General features: G+C 45.6%; 1 protein-coding gene across 1 annotated transcript in view; it reads right to left on the bottom strand.

The window, feature by feature from the left end:
- The window catches only part of LOC147707736 (uncharacterized), a 551,277-nt gene that overhangs the window by 480,582 nt on the left and 53,216 nt on the right, over positions 1 to 17,479 (bottom strand). The window lies entirely within an intron of this gene.

The raw sequence follows: 17,479 nt of genomic DNA, 5'->3' as shown, positions 1-17,479 counted from the left end.
ATGCGCATATTGCAAAGAAGAGGGTAATTTCAAAAGTAATTGCCAAGCTCTTGCACGACGTTTGAACGGTGTCTCCGGCGCAAGAGGTAGAGGTGTTCAACAGGCTCCTAGAGGTAGGGGCCGTGGAAATTTATCCCAGAACACCATTTCTTTCCCGCCTCAGAATTCTATGAATAGCTTTGACCAACAGAATAATGCGTCCTCCAGGACAGCTCAGTACTATGCAGACGACTATTACGCAGAGAACGAGAATGAGGTTCATAATTGCTAGGACAGCCATGGACAAAGAGAGGGAGTTGTTTCAGTTCCAGTAGATCAGAATGGACCTTATGTTGAGGTGATTACATCCGGAGTATCAGAGCCATTTCTGCTGGATACTGGTGCTACAAAAAGTTCTATTATGCACTCAAAACTTCCTGGCGTACCTTTGTCCGGCGAAATGAATGTTTCAGTAGGTTTTTCTGGCGCCCCTGTTAGAAACCCGATCTCCAGTCCCATGCCCCTTTCTGTTGGCCCATGCGAATTAGAAGCACCCCTCATTCTTACAACAGGTTGTGGCGAAAACTTGTTAGGTTTGGATTTGTTGAAGAGATTATATGCTACTTTGTACTGTTCTCCTTCGGGAGTACAACTCACCCTTGGTAAGAAAGTGATTTCTCCGATGTATTTGTCAAAAGAAAGAATTCCAACTGAGTTGTCATCTCTTCCAGATGTACTTTGGGCGAGTGGTTCTAACGATGTAGGTTGTTTAGAAATAGCAAAATATGTCATAACATTGAAAACTAATGTTAGGTTGCCACGTATTCCCCAATATAGAATATCCAACGAATGTGAAAAGGCTCTGTTAGCGATCGTCTACGATCTAATTGCGAAAGATGTCATCGAAGAGACTTCAGGCAACATTTGTAACAGTCCTGTTTTGCCTGTGTTAAAGCGTACCGATCCTTCACAACCCCCTGTGTACCGATTTGTGATCGATCTAAGGGAAGTGAATAAGATCGTTGTACCACAGTTTCCAGTCGTCCCCGACATTACTGCTTTATTGACAATGGTTCCAGCCTCAGCCAACTGGTTTTCAGTGATTGATCTGAAGAACGCCTTCTTCAGCATCCCGATTGCCGAGGAGAGCAGAGATATTTTTGGCTTCAATTTAGGAGGACGAAGCTTCCGCTTTAAACGCCCTCCTCAGGGCTACTGTGAGAGTCCATCAATATTCAGTCAGGCTCTGAAAACGCAACTAGATACAATTGTTTTACCTGGTGGCGCGACTCTGATTCAGTATGTAGACGATTTACTGATCACTGCAGATACTGAAGAGATTTGCAAGCGAGCTACGTTGTCATTGTTGCGTAGTTTATGTGACATGAAGCACAAGGTCTCGCTTTCCTAATTACAATTTTGCCGACAAGAAGTAACCTACTTAGGTCATATCTTGTCAAAGGAGGGAAGGAGACTGACCCCAGAAAGAATACAGGCAATTGCAGAATTGAGTGTCCCAAGGACACAAAGAGAAGTGCGTGCTTTCTTGGGCATTACATCGTACTGTAGACAATGGATACCGAACTTCTCACTATTGGCCAAACCCTTGCTGACATTAATGCGTAAAGACACACCCAATCCTTTGCCTTGGTCTGAAGATTGTCAGGCGAGTTTCCATGAGTTGCGTGATGCACTATGTTCGGCTCCTGTGTTGGGCAATCCCGACTACAGCAAGCCTTTTACATTATATGTCCACGAGAAGGAAGGTTGCGCATTATCAGTCTTGACGCAACGCTTTGGGGACAAGCAACCCCCATGTGCGTATTTCTCCGCGACTCTAGATCCTGTAGCTAAGGCATTACCAAGTTGCTTGAGGGCTACTGCCGCAGCGGCTGTCTGCATCCGATAGTCGGCTGGGTTAGTCATGAATAATACTCTGACCGTAATGGTCCCACACGCAGTAGATATCCTACTAAACAGAACAAAAACGCAACACCTAACTAGTGCTCGACTATCCAGCTATGAATTGACCCTGTTAGCAAGTCACATTCACATAAAAAGGTGTGATACACTCAACCCTGCTACACTATTACCCATTCCAGCAGAGACAGATGACGTCGACAAACATGATTGTTGCTTTAGGACAGAGGAAGAGACAAAAGGGAGAGTAGATTTGAAAGACACTCCCCTTCCTGAATGTAATGATAACTTATGGGTTGATGGTTCATGTTTCAAGTTGCCGAATGGTGATACGACTGCAGCATATGCCGTGACAACATTACACACGATTGTAGAGACAGCTCGCATCCCCCAGAATTCTGCACAAGCAGCGGAGTTAGTCGCACTCACAAGAGCATGTGTGTTGGCGAAAGGAAAACGAGTAAATGTGTACACTGATAGTCAGTACGCCTTTGGCGTAGCCCACAGTTTTGGAAGACTGTGGCGTGAACGTGGGTTCCTGACATCACACGGTGTGAGAATTAAACACGGACAGCTAGTACACGACCTTCTCGAGTCACTCACCTTGCCCCTACAGGTTGCGATTGTAAAGTGCAGCGCGCATAGAAAGATCCGAGATGATGTTGGTCGAGGGAATGCATTTGCCGATGAGGTCGCGAAAGAGACTGCAAGGAACACAATGAGTCGGATGCATGTCGTAGGTCCTGCTAGATGGACCCCTGATGTGGGTATGTGTGAGGACACCATCGAAAGCGTGAAATCTATACAAGCTGATGCTACTGAGAAAGAGGTGAACGAATGGAGAGAAAGCAAGGGTAGGTTAGACGCGAATGGTTGTTGGGTCGAACTGTCGGAACATCAGCGATGGTTGTTACCTAACGCCTATGTGCTCACAGTGGTAACGATGGCCCATGGAATGGCACACATCAGTGTGAAAGGAATATGTAAGCTGCTGGCCCCAGTATGGCAGAATAGTGGTATCCCAAAATGTGCAGAGAATCTGGTCAGAAATTGTATGGTATGTTTGAAGCACAATCCCGGTAAAGGAACCCCAACCCCAGCTGGTCATTTTGCGCCTCCAACGTATCCGTTCGAGGTCTTGCAGCTCGACTTCATCCACATGGAGAGGTGCAATAACCTGAAATATGTGCTTGTTGTTGTTTGCGCCTTCTCCAGGTGGGTAGAAGCGTACCCTCTTAAGGACAACACTGCATTGTCAACTGCCAAAGCCCTTGTCAAAGAATTCTTCCCTAGATTCGGCATGCCTAGGATTGTCTGGAGTGATAATGGAAGTGAATTTGTGGGACGAGTGATGAAGAGAGTGTGTGAGTGTCTAGGCATCCACCAGAAGTTCCATGCTGCAAATCATCCCCAATCGGCAGGATTGGTAGAGTGCTATAATGGCGCGTTAAAATTGAAACTGGCCAAGATCCAAGCCAGCACAGGTCTCAAGTGGCCAGACGCCCTGCCTTTAGCACTCCTGTCTACCAGGATGATTGTCCACTCCAGATTAGGACTCAGCCCACACGAGATCGTGTTCGGGCGCCCAGCAAATATATGGGGAGTACCGAGGCCCAGAAAGCTCAGGGAAATAGAGTACCCTGCACTGTTTGACTATTTGCACGAACTGACAACTAAACTGCATGCTTTACATCAACAGGTCCACAGCTCCTCTCCACCGGTGTCTGACGATCCAGGCCACACCATCGAACCTGGCTCCTGGATCCTGGTTCGGAACTTCAGACGAACAAAGAACGAGGAGCCTCGCTGGACCGGACCTTTTCAGGTTTTGCTGTCTACCCGCTCTGCAGTACGTGTCCACGGAAAAAAACATTGGGTGCACGGCGCCCACTGTAAAAGGGTCCCTCTCCCCCTTCCGTATGACCGATGGGTCCGGCAAGGAGTCGCTGACTCCAAAACTGAGTTCATACCTCGTTTTGTCTCCTTCAGCGATGCACGATTAAAGGGAACTGGTACCGACAAAGAGAGCGATTGTATTTTGCAAGGATCTGTGACACCGTCGATGCAGTTGGACACTACAGAACCTGAAACATTGTTTGAAGATCACACCGTACCTGGAAAAGAACGATATAATCTGAGGTCAAGACCAAGGAACTGACATAACGAACCTAATACGATTTCCCCCTTTTTCCCCATGAACTATTTTTGATTCTCGCAGCTCTCTCGCCCAGGGAACTAGCTCATTTTTGATTTTCGAACCGCCATCCGGTTCTGCTGCTAGGGCCGCGGTTGAAGTCTGAGGAGTGCAGCCGGGGACGCCTAGGTCAACGGTTCTGGTCGGTCTGAGGGAACTACCCCGGATCGGACAGAGCGCACATCTTGGCAGAAGCAACCTCCCACCGCGGGCAGCAACCAGAGGATGGAGTTTCCGAGGGTAGAGAGACCTGCTAAACCCATGAACTATAAAAGAAGAATATGTACTGTGATGGGCAGGAAGAAGTTCCTGATAACATGTATTTTGATGATATGTAGCATAATGATGTTCTTGATTTGCTACACCTTATCCACGTTTCAAATCACCTTTGTAAATAACACTCAGTCCACACCTCCTCCAACTGTTTCTTTACACTCCTTTCACCCTCTACCCGAACACGAGTCTGCCAGAAGACTAGAGTTTGTAAACAACTCATTTGTCCAACTCCTCCACCAGCACCAATCTGTGATGAACACTACTAATTGTTGGATATGCGGTCTCATGCCACACACTGCAGATAAGGGCATCCCTTACTTCATCCTACCATTCAGCTATTACGGTTCTCTGTGGGCTTTCCAGACCATGTTCCTGTTCGCCCTAGAACCGTACCCGCCCCATTCCGCAGAGAGTGATTCCAGCAACAAGGCACTAGTGGTAGGGATAAGAAATATGAGTAGGGATGTTGACACGTATCAAACGATTCCTAAAGATGAACTCATTCCCTACAGTCGCTGGAACGTGACTAAATCCGGGATCTCTTTGAATAGAAGCCAGAAAACAAAGAAATCCTCCCCAGTCTGGATAGTACCCCACCGAGGTCGCTTGTGTCTGCAAGGTATTGGCAGGGATCCCAAGGCACAGTTGGGGAAGAGCGTATGCACGGAAACATATGTGTTTGCCTCCCGAACTTCCCCTCCATTCTTGGCGGCTAAAGGCACCTATTTCGTCTGCCATGACAAAGCCTATACATGGTTGCCCCCTGACTTCTCGGGCACATGTTTCATCTCGTTTCTGCTGCCACCCACCTACACGGCCGGGGCAGATTACCATCGGACAAGGACAGTTAGGGGTGTCGTGAGTCAAGACGACACTGAGGGTCAGGAGTTTGGAGACTTCGCAAAGGGTTTTCTGCCATTTTGGGGGCCCATGGTGAACAGCAGGAACATTCGACTATTAACGAGAATAGTTGAATCCGCTGTGACTGAAACGGCCGGTGCCCTTAGCAACCTGACAGCTGAGCTTCAGTCGGATCGACTTATAACCCTTCAGAACAGGGTTGCCCTAGACGTCATACTTGCAGACCGTGGTGGTGTATGTAGAGTGATCCAGTCTAGTTGTTGCATTTTCATCCCCGATAATGCTCCGACAGTATACCAGGCCATCTCCAAATTGCACAAAATCTCTGATTCCCTTCACTTAGAGAAAGGGGACTGGTCCTTGCTAGGGTGGTTCTGGGAACTGATCTCTGCCTGGGGATGGAAAACTCTGATCTTCATCGAGATGATCTTAGCCGTTCTGTTTATGTTCTGCCTGTTTGTACAGTGCGCTCCTGCAATATGTGGCCTCTGCGCTACTTCATGTGTAAGGAAGCCTGTATCAAGGGACGAATTGAGCAACAGAATGATGCTACAGCAGCATCTCCATGAATTCATCAATACTGATTTGGACTCAGATTAAAGTGAGTTATTGCCTAATATGAGGGCAAAAGGAGGGTCTGTGGTACCGCAATTCCGGACTCTGCTGTTCCACCGGCTCCGGGGTCCAACACTCGTGCTCAAAACATCGTCGTACCGTGACGAATTTGGTATCTACGGACCGGTAATGATTAGGACGTCATCCCTATGCATTTGCGTCACAATTGAGTGATGCTAACACCCTTAAATCGTAGTTTCCATCCCAAACCCTCAGACTCCATTTTGTAAACGGCATCCATCTTATGACTTGCCCTCATATATAGTCAATCGATTAAGACCGAGTTTGATCTGAAAGGACACGTCCGCCGTAGCTGACATCCCCATGACCTGGCCGAAGCTGACTCCACTGCCTCCAGCCAAACCTGTTTTGGCAGCTCCTCGCCCAGTGGCCGAACAAGATATCATCTAGGCACAACATGTCATAAACCATTCACTACATACAGACCATGTTTTCCATACACATACACCTGTCCATGCTTCTTGTTTATGACCCGTTTTATGATGGGAGGGTGCCAGACCTTACTGGTGTTACATCGATATCTGATGGGGATTCTGGATCTGGCAGAGTAATCCATCACAAACTGGACATCTAAAATATGTGCTGACCAGCATGACTTCGCTCTTTGTATTGTTACATAAATATGTGTATAGCCATATCATAAACTCAAGAATTCTTGCCTACAGCTGTTATTTATGTATATAAGGAGAAGGCTGGTTCTGTAAAAACGAACAGTCTCCTGAGAACTTACGGCCCGTGCTGCCGTACTTCTAGGACACATGTTACTTGGTTGCAGCCAATAAAACTCGATCTCTGACTTCAACTAGAAGACTCCGTGTTTCTGTGGTCCATAACAGGGAGAACTCAGAGGTCCCCGGGTGTTACCCCTGGCACCACCGGGTCCCTAAAAACCCGGCACCTCACATTTAGGTACATCTAGTTAGGGAGACATCGTAGGAGTAAGCAATTATTATCATGTATTCTATGTACCATCCTTTTACTTTCATAGTATTGTTAACCATATATCTCTGCTGGATTGGTGTCACTACAACGCATGCTTTTACATCGCATGCCTTTACAACGCGGTTTTTACCACGCAGTCCATTACAACGCATAATGCTTTTAGGCGCTGGATAGTGAATTATTTAATTTACTATTCCAACTCCAGTCCCCGTGGATAGCAGGGAAGGTGTTGGATAGTAAATTAAATATATTCCCTATCCTAGAGCGCCCCCCAGCGCAATGCGTTGTAATGGTTTGCGTTGTAATGGTTGCGATGTAATGGTAGTGCGTTGTAAAAAATGTGTTGTAAGTGATGTTTACCATCTCTGCTACTGTCTAATGGTGGTTACAGCTCATATATTCTACACTAGAATAACAACTGTTCAATAAATCCTTATTGAAACACCCACTGTTTATTCTATGTATCTCTGAGACAAACTAAGTGAGCACAAGTGACTTAGCGAAAAGTAGTACATTGTTTGCACGATTCTGAGGGATCAGGGATGTCATGTTCTGAGGTTGCCAGAAACTATTCTCTCCCCGTCAAGAGGAGATTATAGTGGCACTGTGAGCTAGCTAATGCAAACAGGCTAACGTATCCGGTGGGGGTGCTCGGAACCATTCTGCCACCAAACCCACAATTTATGTTATCCGAAACGCACAGATCCTGTATAGGTAATATTGGAACTACATGACAGTTCTAGAGACAGGGTGAAGAGCAGTTGGGAAAGAGGCCACCTTTGTTGAGTGCCTTTGTTTATCGTGATAAATGTCGATGTTTTGCCATTTATTCTTATTCTGGCCAAGATGAGGTCTATTGATCCAGACCCTAAATCCAGCACTCATCCCCGTTCTGCGCAGTATTGAACGCTTTCTCCCCATCGATTGAAAACGTCTGTCAGTTCTAATAAATGAAGAGCCCTTTTTGTGCTTTTGCCGGTCGGTCTCGTAGGGATAAATCCAATTTCAGTGGCATGGATCCACAGCAGCAATACCACCCATAAGACCGTTCACCAGAATCTGGCTGAAGATTTTAGCGTCCAGTTTCCACTGGGAGGCTGGGGTTGGTTCTTTGCCTGGTTTGGCCAGCAAGTTATTGGTTGCTTTGGCCGCTGATTGTGTAAGACCCCACTTGCAGCCCATGCTATCATAGCTCTGCGCTAAGATCTGAGCCAATGCTGGAGATAATTGCTTGTAAAATGCAGATGTATAGCCCTCTGGGCCTGCGGATTTGTCTATTTTGAGACTTTTAATCTTTGAAAGTACCTCACAAATTTCTATGGGCTCTTTTAGAGTGTCCCATTCTTGAGAGTGGTATTTCAGGAAGTGTGATTAAATGCAGATGTGTTTGGATTTCTAGTGTATCGGATGGGTCTTCAGTATATAGATTTTCATAGAAATCCTGAAAAGCTATGGATTTACGACTACTAACTTTACGTCCACGCTCGGGCCGGAAATTCCGACCCAGAGGCGGAGGTTGCAGCCCGGAGGTGGAGCTTGCAGCCCAGAGGCAGAGCTTGTGGCCTGGTGGCAGAGCTTCCGGCTCGGAGGTGGGGATTTAGCCATGGCTGAAATCTCCACTTCTGGGCCGGAACCTCTGCCTCCGGGCCGGAATTTCCGGCCTGAGTGTGGACGTAAAGTTAGTAGTCATAAATCCATTCCGTGAATATCAAAAGTAGTAAGTGCATTCTGTGAATACCAAAAGTAGTAAGTGCATTCTGTGAATTCCAAAAGTAGTAAGTTTAGGATTTTGTCTTAAGTTAGTTCTGTGAATCGGGCCCTGTGTCCCAGAACCGGCGCAATGTGGTACCGGCCCAGGTCATGTGTACAAAATCAGCGTCGCTATAGTTACACCTCGGGCAGCTATGTACTTCACCACCATAGGCAACTCTGAGTCTATGGGGTATCATGTAATAATGCGTAATTAAACTGGGTGCATTTCAACGTCATATTTTCAGAGACCTTCTTAGGATATGCTAGAATTCTGCCCCATTCTGGGTCCGAAAGATCTTTGTCCAATACCGTCTCCCCACTTCCACACAGTTTTAATAAAGAAGTACGGGCCAGCTCAGACAGTGACACAAAAAGACCACTTTACCTGATGTTTTGCTGTGCCCAAAGTAGGCAAAGGATATAAAACCGCATATGTCACAGGTTCCTCATGGCCTTATTCCACAGCTCCCTTAACATACGGACCAAGGCCTTGTACAGCAGGAAATGGCCAGGCAGAAGGCCAAAGCCCTCAACCAGATCCTCAAAAGGAGCAAGAACTTTCTGTACGTAGCAGTCCCCCACCGTCTCCAACCCAACCTCTGTCCAAGTTGTCATTTGTTCAACTGTGAATATCATCGCTACGTTCACTCTCTCCGCCAGCTCATGGTGTTCTGCTCATAGCAGCAACAGTCCCACTGACACAATACTAATATCTTGGTGCAGGGTGGCCTTAGTGTCAGCAATGGCGTCTACTATTTTGGTTAACTGCTGCTGCACCGGGTCCACCAAGACGACTGATACTGGTTTCTATTGATTTTGCTCAAGTGGATCATCCTCCTGGTCAGGTAGAGCTCCCATTATCTTCGCTTTGGCCTTACCCATCCTGACCAGGCATGGATCTTCAGCAACGGCAATCGAGGTTTTGCCGCAGGTTGCCCCACCCCAATGCGGCTCTGTAATCAAGAGGGGGTGTATGACAACAGTTTCAATGTTTCAGCAGCCTCATTAGTGCCGCCCCCATGCACCAGACTCTCTAAACCCCCAACAGAGTGGTGGGCAACTCTCACGTCCTGTCGCAGAGCTCCTGGTAGCTCCAGGTAAAAGCCAAAATCACATTTAGAAGGGAAAAAAGAAGGGTGGGCAGGCCTGCAAGCAGCCCACTCCGAGTTACACCAATCACCAAGGCTCTCACTGGACCCCGAACTGGGCCCTACCCATCCACTGCACAGAGGAGCAGTCACTACTCACGACTCCCAATTCCAAAGTCTGCGGCTCCCAGCAGGGCCATCTGCTGCTTCTTTGTCTTCCCCTCAGGTGAGGCCAGGGCCAGTAACCGGTTCCTCCTGCAATGTAGGCAGACTCAGTCCCGCGACCGGCCACACCTTGCCTCTGGGGTCTCCCACAAAAGAGCAGCTGTCCAGGCTAACTCACCCGACGATTTTCCTCTCCAGCACCAAGAGGCCGCCGTCCTGTCCAGGCTGTGATTTGCTTCCTGCGGGTCCAAGGTTGTTGGGGGATGCCAGCTATCACCCCAGGGCTTTCAGCATCAGGCGGGCCACATCGCTTACCACTGCAGTGACCCACAGGCCTCCAGGTCTCCATCAGTCAAAGTGTGGAGCCTTAAAACCGCCCAGGTCCAGCAAGTCAAGGAGGGGCCGGGCCACCATCTTAGAAGTGCAGGCCTGCTGCTTGGCTTCCCTGTCTTGGACAATTAGGTTTTCTCCCGGATTCTGGTCATGCCCTCTCGCCTCTCGTGTGTGTCCTCGATCAGGGAAATGCTCCACGTGGAGCGGCATGCAGGCAGGCACTAATATTGTAGTATATAAAATCGTCCAGCATGAAGCAGCAGGCTAACGCGTTTGCCATCGATGTCTCCCAAGCCACGCCCCTATAAATATATCTGTTGTGAACCACTTTCCGCCAATCGTTGCAGCTCTCAGCGCAGCGGGTGATGCTAGGTCTCATGAACTGACTTGTGAACACCTTTACTCCTGCAGAAAAACACTGGGCACTCCAGGCTTCATGATTTATTTCATTAATTTATTTGGAAATCAATATTCAACCCTCCAAACTAACAAACGCGTTTCGGCTCACTTAGCCTTCGTCAATGTTGTGCCATTTGACAAATCTGCATTACACTTTCCAATGAAATGGCAGCCGTAAGAACGTTTTGCCATTTAAAGATTTGTGCAGATCTGTCCGGTGAAGGTAGTGAATAAAGAGAAGGTCAAAAAAGTTTTGCTTTCAATGGAAAGTTTGTGTGACTGCTACACCAGAGCAAAGGAGCCTGTTCTCTAGTTGTTCAGTGCAGGTTCACACATCCAAACATCAGTCAGTGAACCAGAGGGCTCAAATTAGCTAGCCATGGCAAGAATATTTCTGTTGTGGTAGCCATTAGATGATGTAATGCTTGGTGCTCCTGTCATGAGAAAAGAAATGAAAGATGGCATAGGGGTCAGGGAGAGCATTTTCTGCATCGCAGGCCATGTGGAGAAGCTCCAAAGGGACCAACATCGCAGGCCATGTGGAGAAGCTCCAAAGGGACCACCAGGCCCTTAAATTTAAAAACAAACAACGCATTTTTTTTTAAGGTGGGTTGCTGACCTGGGGCTTGTTTATTAGCCCAATTCATTTTTTTTAAACACGTGCAACTGTAGTTATCTGGGCTGCTGGAAGCATGGCCTCAGGCCATGCGCCACTGATGTTGGTCTCTCATAGAAGGTTGGGTACAGGGCCTGGCCAAAACCTCAACCCTACAGCCAACCCCTTATGCACACTACTATTGGGATAGTGGTCCTTCAGCCAGTCCTTGCTGTGCATAGCCAAAGGTGCAAACCCCTATTGAGCACAGTCCTGAGGATTAACTCAAGAGCAAGCATAGGGTTTTTTTGCGCAAATCATGCTAATTTTTCAAGTTTTGCCTGAATCCCTGGCGATGCCTTGGGGATGCCATTAATTTGTATTTGTCTGTACTGAGTTTTATATACCTTCTCGATTTATAATTTGCAGGTTTGAGTAACCATGTAGCCCAAAATTTACAGTGCTGATAATCAAGGGATCTCAGGCACAAACGCTGGATCTTAATTACATGTTGTAGCCCAAAGACAGAGTTAAAAACAGCCAAACATTTTAACAAGACATGCTGTATAGGTAAGTTACCAACAGAAACCTGATTCATTAACCTATTTTTCCACTAGGGATTGTATTTAAGAGATTTTTACTTTCTTAGAAAGGCTAGAAAGGTCTACATGTGCAAACCCACACAAATGACCTTTCTTTAAGTAGGGTATATAGCAACAGTTTCAAGGTAGTGGCGTCCCTCAGAGAAAAAAATTCATAGGTCCCCCCAAAATTACAAACATACATTCTCATAATAATTCTAAAAACTCAGCGGCTCAGAACATATTTAACAAGTCAAACATTTCAGTAATGTTTAAATACCCTTTTAAAATTCCAATCAAATATGTATTCTATTGGCTGCCCGGTTTCCCTGAAAGTGTAGAAGGGGGTCTCCAACCTTTTCTGTAGTGAGAGCTAATTCTGCTTAAGGAAAGTCCTGGTGAGTTACTAGCATATTTTATCATTGTAAAATGCTGATGATATGTATTACCATTACACTATGTCCACCCTAAGCACAATTATCAGTAGTAACCACCCAAAAATTCCAGGTGAAGTTATCAGCAGAATGCTAGGAAAATGTTCATCAATATTTAATGCTTGTAATCAAGTAAAATTCAAATCATGACATGCTGTGTGCCACAAAGGGTATTACCACAGCAGTAAGTCTCCCCAACTCAAATTGAATTATCATTCAACTAACAACTTTAAATGTGTTTTAGAATTGCAATATTTTGTCATTAGCATATTAGTTTTCAAAAATTAACATTTTTTTATCAAAATCCCTTTTCACTTTGAGCAATCAAACTCAATTTTCCAGAAAAATAACCTTTTCTGAAAAAGCATTATTTTTTCTTTTAAAAATAAAATCATTTTTCACTGTTAGAAATTACACAGTCCCTAAACATCAGCTTTATGTTTTCATTGAGTACTGCCATGTAAAAGTGCCTCTCATTGACAAATTATGCTTCAAATACCCAAGTATTGGAATCATAGGCCATGCGTCCTCACCATAACACTAAGAATGGCTCTGTTATGCCAACAATGCCCACCATTAAACCAGGGATACCACTGTGCCACAGCTGGATGCCCAACATACATCAGTTATGGCCATGGTTATGGGAGAAGCGGTTGCTACTCTGTCAGGAATGGCTAAAAGTAGGCCAGTCATGCTCTTAATATGTCAGTGATGGTAGCAAGTATGCCCAAAATATTCTGGATGAAAATAATATGGCTATGGCAGAATTATACCATGAATGGGTATAATTGCGTCAGAGATAATACTCTTATGATGGAGACCAGCACAGTGGCGTCACTAGGGTTGGTGTCACCCGGTGCAGGTAATTCATGGTGTCACCCCCTCACGACTTACCACATGGACCTCCCCTGCTCTGAGTCCGCCAGTGGACACAGTTGGCAAATAACGGAAAGCAATATACAATCCTCCCTGCAACCAAGAATTTATTTCTGGTCCCTCCACTAAGGATTTTTGCTAATGGGCGTTGTTTCTACATCCAGTGTAGCTTCTACATTCTGCCACGCAAGACCACTCCTATCTGAAAGGTGCATAAAAAAGTATGGGAACTGTGATTGTGAGTATGATGGGGAAGATCAGTGAGTGTGGGAAGGGGGTCCAGGCAGGTAACTAAAAAGAACAAAATATTCTATAGCTAAAAGGTATGGCCGCTTAAAGACTGTAGAATGCAACTCCTCATTTTGCAGCACTCGTGCTCACCGCTTCCTCCATGCATAGGGGGCACGCAGCTGCCCTCCTCTGTGCCAGCCTCCCAGTAATCAGAACTGGGATTGCGAGTGCACACCATCCCTTTAAACAATGTTACAGTTTCTGCTGTGACTGCAAATTAATGTGTGCAAAACAGCGCTGTGCTTGTCCCCACACAGCTTTCATAATGATATAAGTAGAGGGCGACATTTGCGTCCCCAGCTGCTGCACTGCTGAAATGAGGAAACACTCCTCGTAATCAAACCATACTTTCACATTTTGACCCAAGTAATCCATAGTAGTGCAATGATTGTGTCCCATCTTTGTAATCCATATGTTTCAACAATTATTTAATCACTCCAGAGACAGCCAGATGAAACAAGAATGTTTTAATTCGCATTTTCAAATGTCATATGTTGCCCAAGCTTAACCATAGACATGTGCTTTCAACATTCCTTCGAACAAGCCAAAATTAAACCCAATGCATTTCGAACTCTTCATTAGTTCTTCATCAGGGGTACTGAAATAAATTAGAAAGGACCACGTAAACAAATACCCAAAAATGCAAACCATGTATTACTGCTCATTAAATGATTTAAATATAACCAGTGTGCCACCTGCTACTGAATTCCCTTCAGTCAACCCTCGTGTTACATAAATAAAACCAAATTACCATAAACTACTGCCCCACAACCCCTTCCATTACAGCCTGCCTGAAATCAGTGTTATATAAGAACCATTGCTCTGTAGACTCTCCCTTCCGTGTGTTCATTAACAAGAAACAAAGACTGAAATGCCGATGAAATGCTCTCCCCATACCCCTTGCTGTTCTCTCATTTATACCAATAAACAGTACTTCTTTTACCTTGTTACCGTAACCGGTGGCTTCAGCTATGTGTCCTCATTCTTGTGCCACGTAAACATGAACAACGTGAACACCAGCTTTTGCCCTCCCTCCTAAACCGTTCTTAAAACCTCCTTACACACGTTTTCTAAATGAGTCCTTAATTGAAACCCCGTGGCCTCCTGCATTCTCTGTGCTGTGTTTTCAAAAACTAACATCCCCATCATGCACTAGTATAGTAATTGCAAATAGTGAACCAAAATCAATGCCCAAATCCCCAACTGTGATACATTGCCAAATCGAATGAGGAATCTAAATGAAAAAATAAAAGATGTAATTAACATGACCAAATTATTATCACAGAGAGTAGGTGGTTATATGAAACATAACGCTGCCAAGATAAAACATAAATCACTCATTGCAGTGAACAGACAAATCAACCCCTCTCGAATCGTGAAATGTAAATACAACATGAAGTAGACGTAGTCCAGACTCGATGACATATTTGGCACTCCGCTCGAGTTCAAGAGATGTAATGCTGTCTCTGCAGCGAAAGTCTTCAATAATCCAGTTTTTCCAATAGCAAGTAAACTCGAGGGGTGCACGCCGCTTTAGGGACAAGATATTAGTGTTTGCTAAACAAAATTGGGATTGCGAGTGCTGCATGCACACCTTCCCTTTAAACAATGTTACCGTTTCTACTGTGACTGCAAATTAATGCGTGCAAAAGCACGCAGCCGCCCTCCTCTGTGCCAGCCTCCCAGTAATGCCAACAGGAACCAATGCCCAGGACGCAGGTGGAAGGGGGGTTGCTGCGCCCGTGGTTAGCGTTTACATCATCATGCTCTCCTCAAGGCAAGTTTCGGAAGCCTTCTTGGAAACGTCAAAAGGCCTAACCCCTTGCCCTTTCCTTTTAAAGTTTTCCTGCCTTTGGCCCGAGCCCTGAACTTTGAAAATCACACCATCTATCGCCCCACTAACCTTTTTATTTAGACTCCGCTGTGGTTGTGGCTGGGCCCCTCTAGTAGGGGTTCTGTAAATCACACAGCAGCACTCCCCTGTCTCCTTGACTCAGTGGCGCGCTTGCGTGCGTGCGTCGTGGGTGCGTCAGAGGAGCACAGCGCGGGGGCTGGAAAATGTGCTTGCTTGATTGGTGTCACCCCAATGTGAAGGTGTCACCCGGTGCGGTCCGCACCCCCCGCACCCCCCTAGTGACGCCACTGGACCAGCATACATATTTAGCAGTCTTTGACGTTAGGTGTAGCTTTAAGGAATCAACACTATTTATTTGGGAAGGACACAATGTCACACATCTTCACAAAAATGAATGTGATACTTTTAATTTTCTCTTCCCTGGATGCATACTCTCTTCTCCTCAGCTCTTTGGTTGATCATGCTCCCAACTAACACATTTTCACTCTAGTTCTTGCAGTCACACCCTTTGGTGGGTTAGCCCTGGTTAGTGATGTTACTATTCTTTGATGTCACACACAGTGCGTCTGATCGAGCAGGGAGGATAACATGGCCAATCTCCTTCTTTGGTAGATATAAAGATGGTTCATGAGGCAGACCCATAGGCCAACGCTACAGCTTCCACATGCTTCAACACCCTCCGCATACTCAGCAAGACCTTCAAAATAACCCACCCCCCGAATCCAGGAAGACCATCACCCATGCACTCATCACCAGCAGGATGGACTACCGGAACGCCCTCTATGCCGGAGTCAACAAATCTCTACTCCACAAACCTCAGACTGTCCAGAACGCCGCAGCCAAACTCATCCTCAGCATCCTACTTCGAGAGACTTCGAAGGACATTTGGATAACCCCTCACTTTGATACCTACATGACATAAACGGAAAATTACCGATGATCCATTACAGAGTGGTTACTGAAACTCTGTTTTCTTTCATTGTTATCAGCCTTGTTGCCTTGATGCCACAGGGGCATGGTAAATGCTCCTGTTGCCAAGAGCCTGGCACCCACTGTGGAATCAATTGAGGCCCCTTCCAGGAGAGCCCACCTCGCAGTTTGAAGACCTCTGTTCTGTGAAGACAATTGTGCCATTGCAGCCTTTCACATGATTGCCCTAATCAGTATTGATCATTTACACTCATTATGAGAAGAAAGGATGGTTTTCCTGGGTGTATCTGTCCTTTGTTGATGTCATTTTACATAATGATCTCCACTCCGATTCCTAAACTAATGATATCTACGTCATATGCAGGACTAATAATTATGTGATTCTCAAACAGCCTAGAATGAAGTGAGCCATTAACCACGATCTGGCTTTCACCAAAAGTCTCAGATTGTCTCCATGTACCACAAACACCCAACACATTAAAATGCATTTTCCTCCCTCTGTCTCCTATCCAGTCCAGGCTAGCCCATCACTGTACAAAAGAGACATCTTGGATTCTCAATTAAGGGAGTGACTTCGAGTTTTGCAGAGGTGGCTTTCCAAACCACCATATTTAAAGTGTGTACATGGCTATACACACTAAATATCGTGGATGGGATATCCACTTTTTTTTGGGGCTTATATACCGCATCCACTAAACTGTACGTACTCTCCAAGTCCCTCATTACAAGTGGTCCAGTGCTTCAAGCGGTATTTATCACACCTCATAAGCTCTAATTCCACTGGGGTCGTATTTTATTGGGTGCGAAAAATTGTATCTACTACAAGATTTTCCTCAATAAAGAGGCATGAACTTGCAGATTTTGGTGCTTACTGAAACTTGCATGTCCAGGTACTCACTGAGCATTATTCCACTGTTACATTCCAGCAGTTTTGTCGAATTGAATTTGAACAGTCCACCCAAAGTTTATTGTACCCTGTAGTTACTGGATGCAATACAATTTGCATAAGTAGGAATTTTGTGACTCACTTCTAATGGAGGACTTGAGCATTATTTTGAGTTTGGCAGAGCGCAAAATCTGCAAAAAAGTGCAGGATGGCTTCTCCGCCACATTTGGAGTGTAAATAACACCAAAACACTCTTAATACGCAGGACGCGGCATCTGCTACATTTTAGCAGACCCCCAACTCTAAATAAGACCCAGAAGAGTTGCTCGCTAAATGCTGTGCGGTGTGTAAACCTCTGTTTATGCATGGAACCGAATTGCGGATTTAGTTTTATTTAACGCGTCCGATAATTATTGGAGGTGTTAAATAACTCAACATTTGTTAAATTTTGGCATATCAAAATTGCAGAAATGTTGACAATGGAAA

The sequence above is a fragment of the Lissotriton vulgaris genome, chromosome 6 (genome assembly GCF_964263255.1).
Source record: "Lissotriton vulgaris chromosome 6, aLisVul1.2, whole genome shotgun sequence".
Classification (NCBI taxonomy): domain Eukaryota; kingdom Metazoa; phylum Chordata; class Amphibia; order Caudata; family Salamandridae; genus Lissotriton; species Lissotriton vulgaris.
Note: the sequence above shows the minus strand (reverse complement) of the source record. Positions and strands in the feature narration are given on the sequence as shown.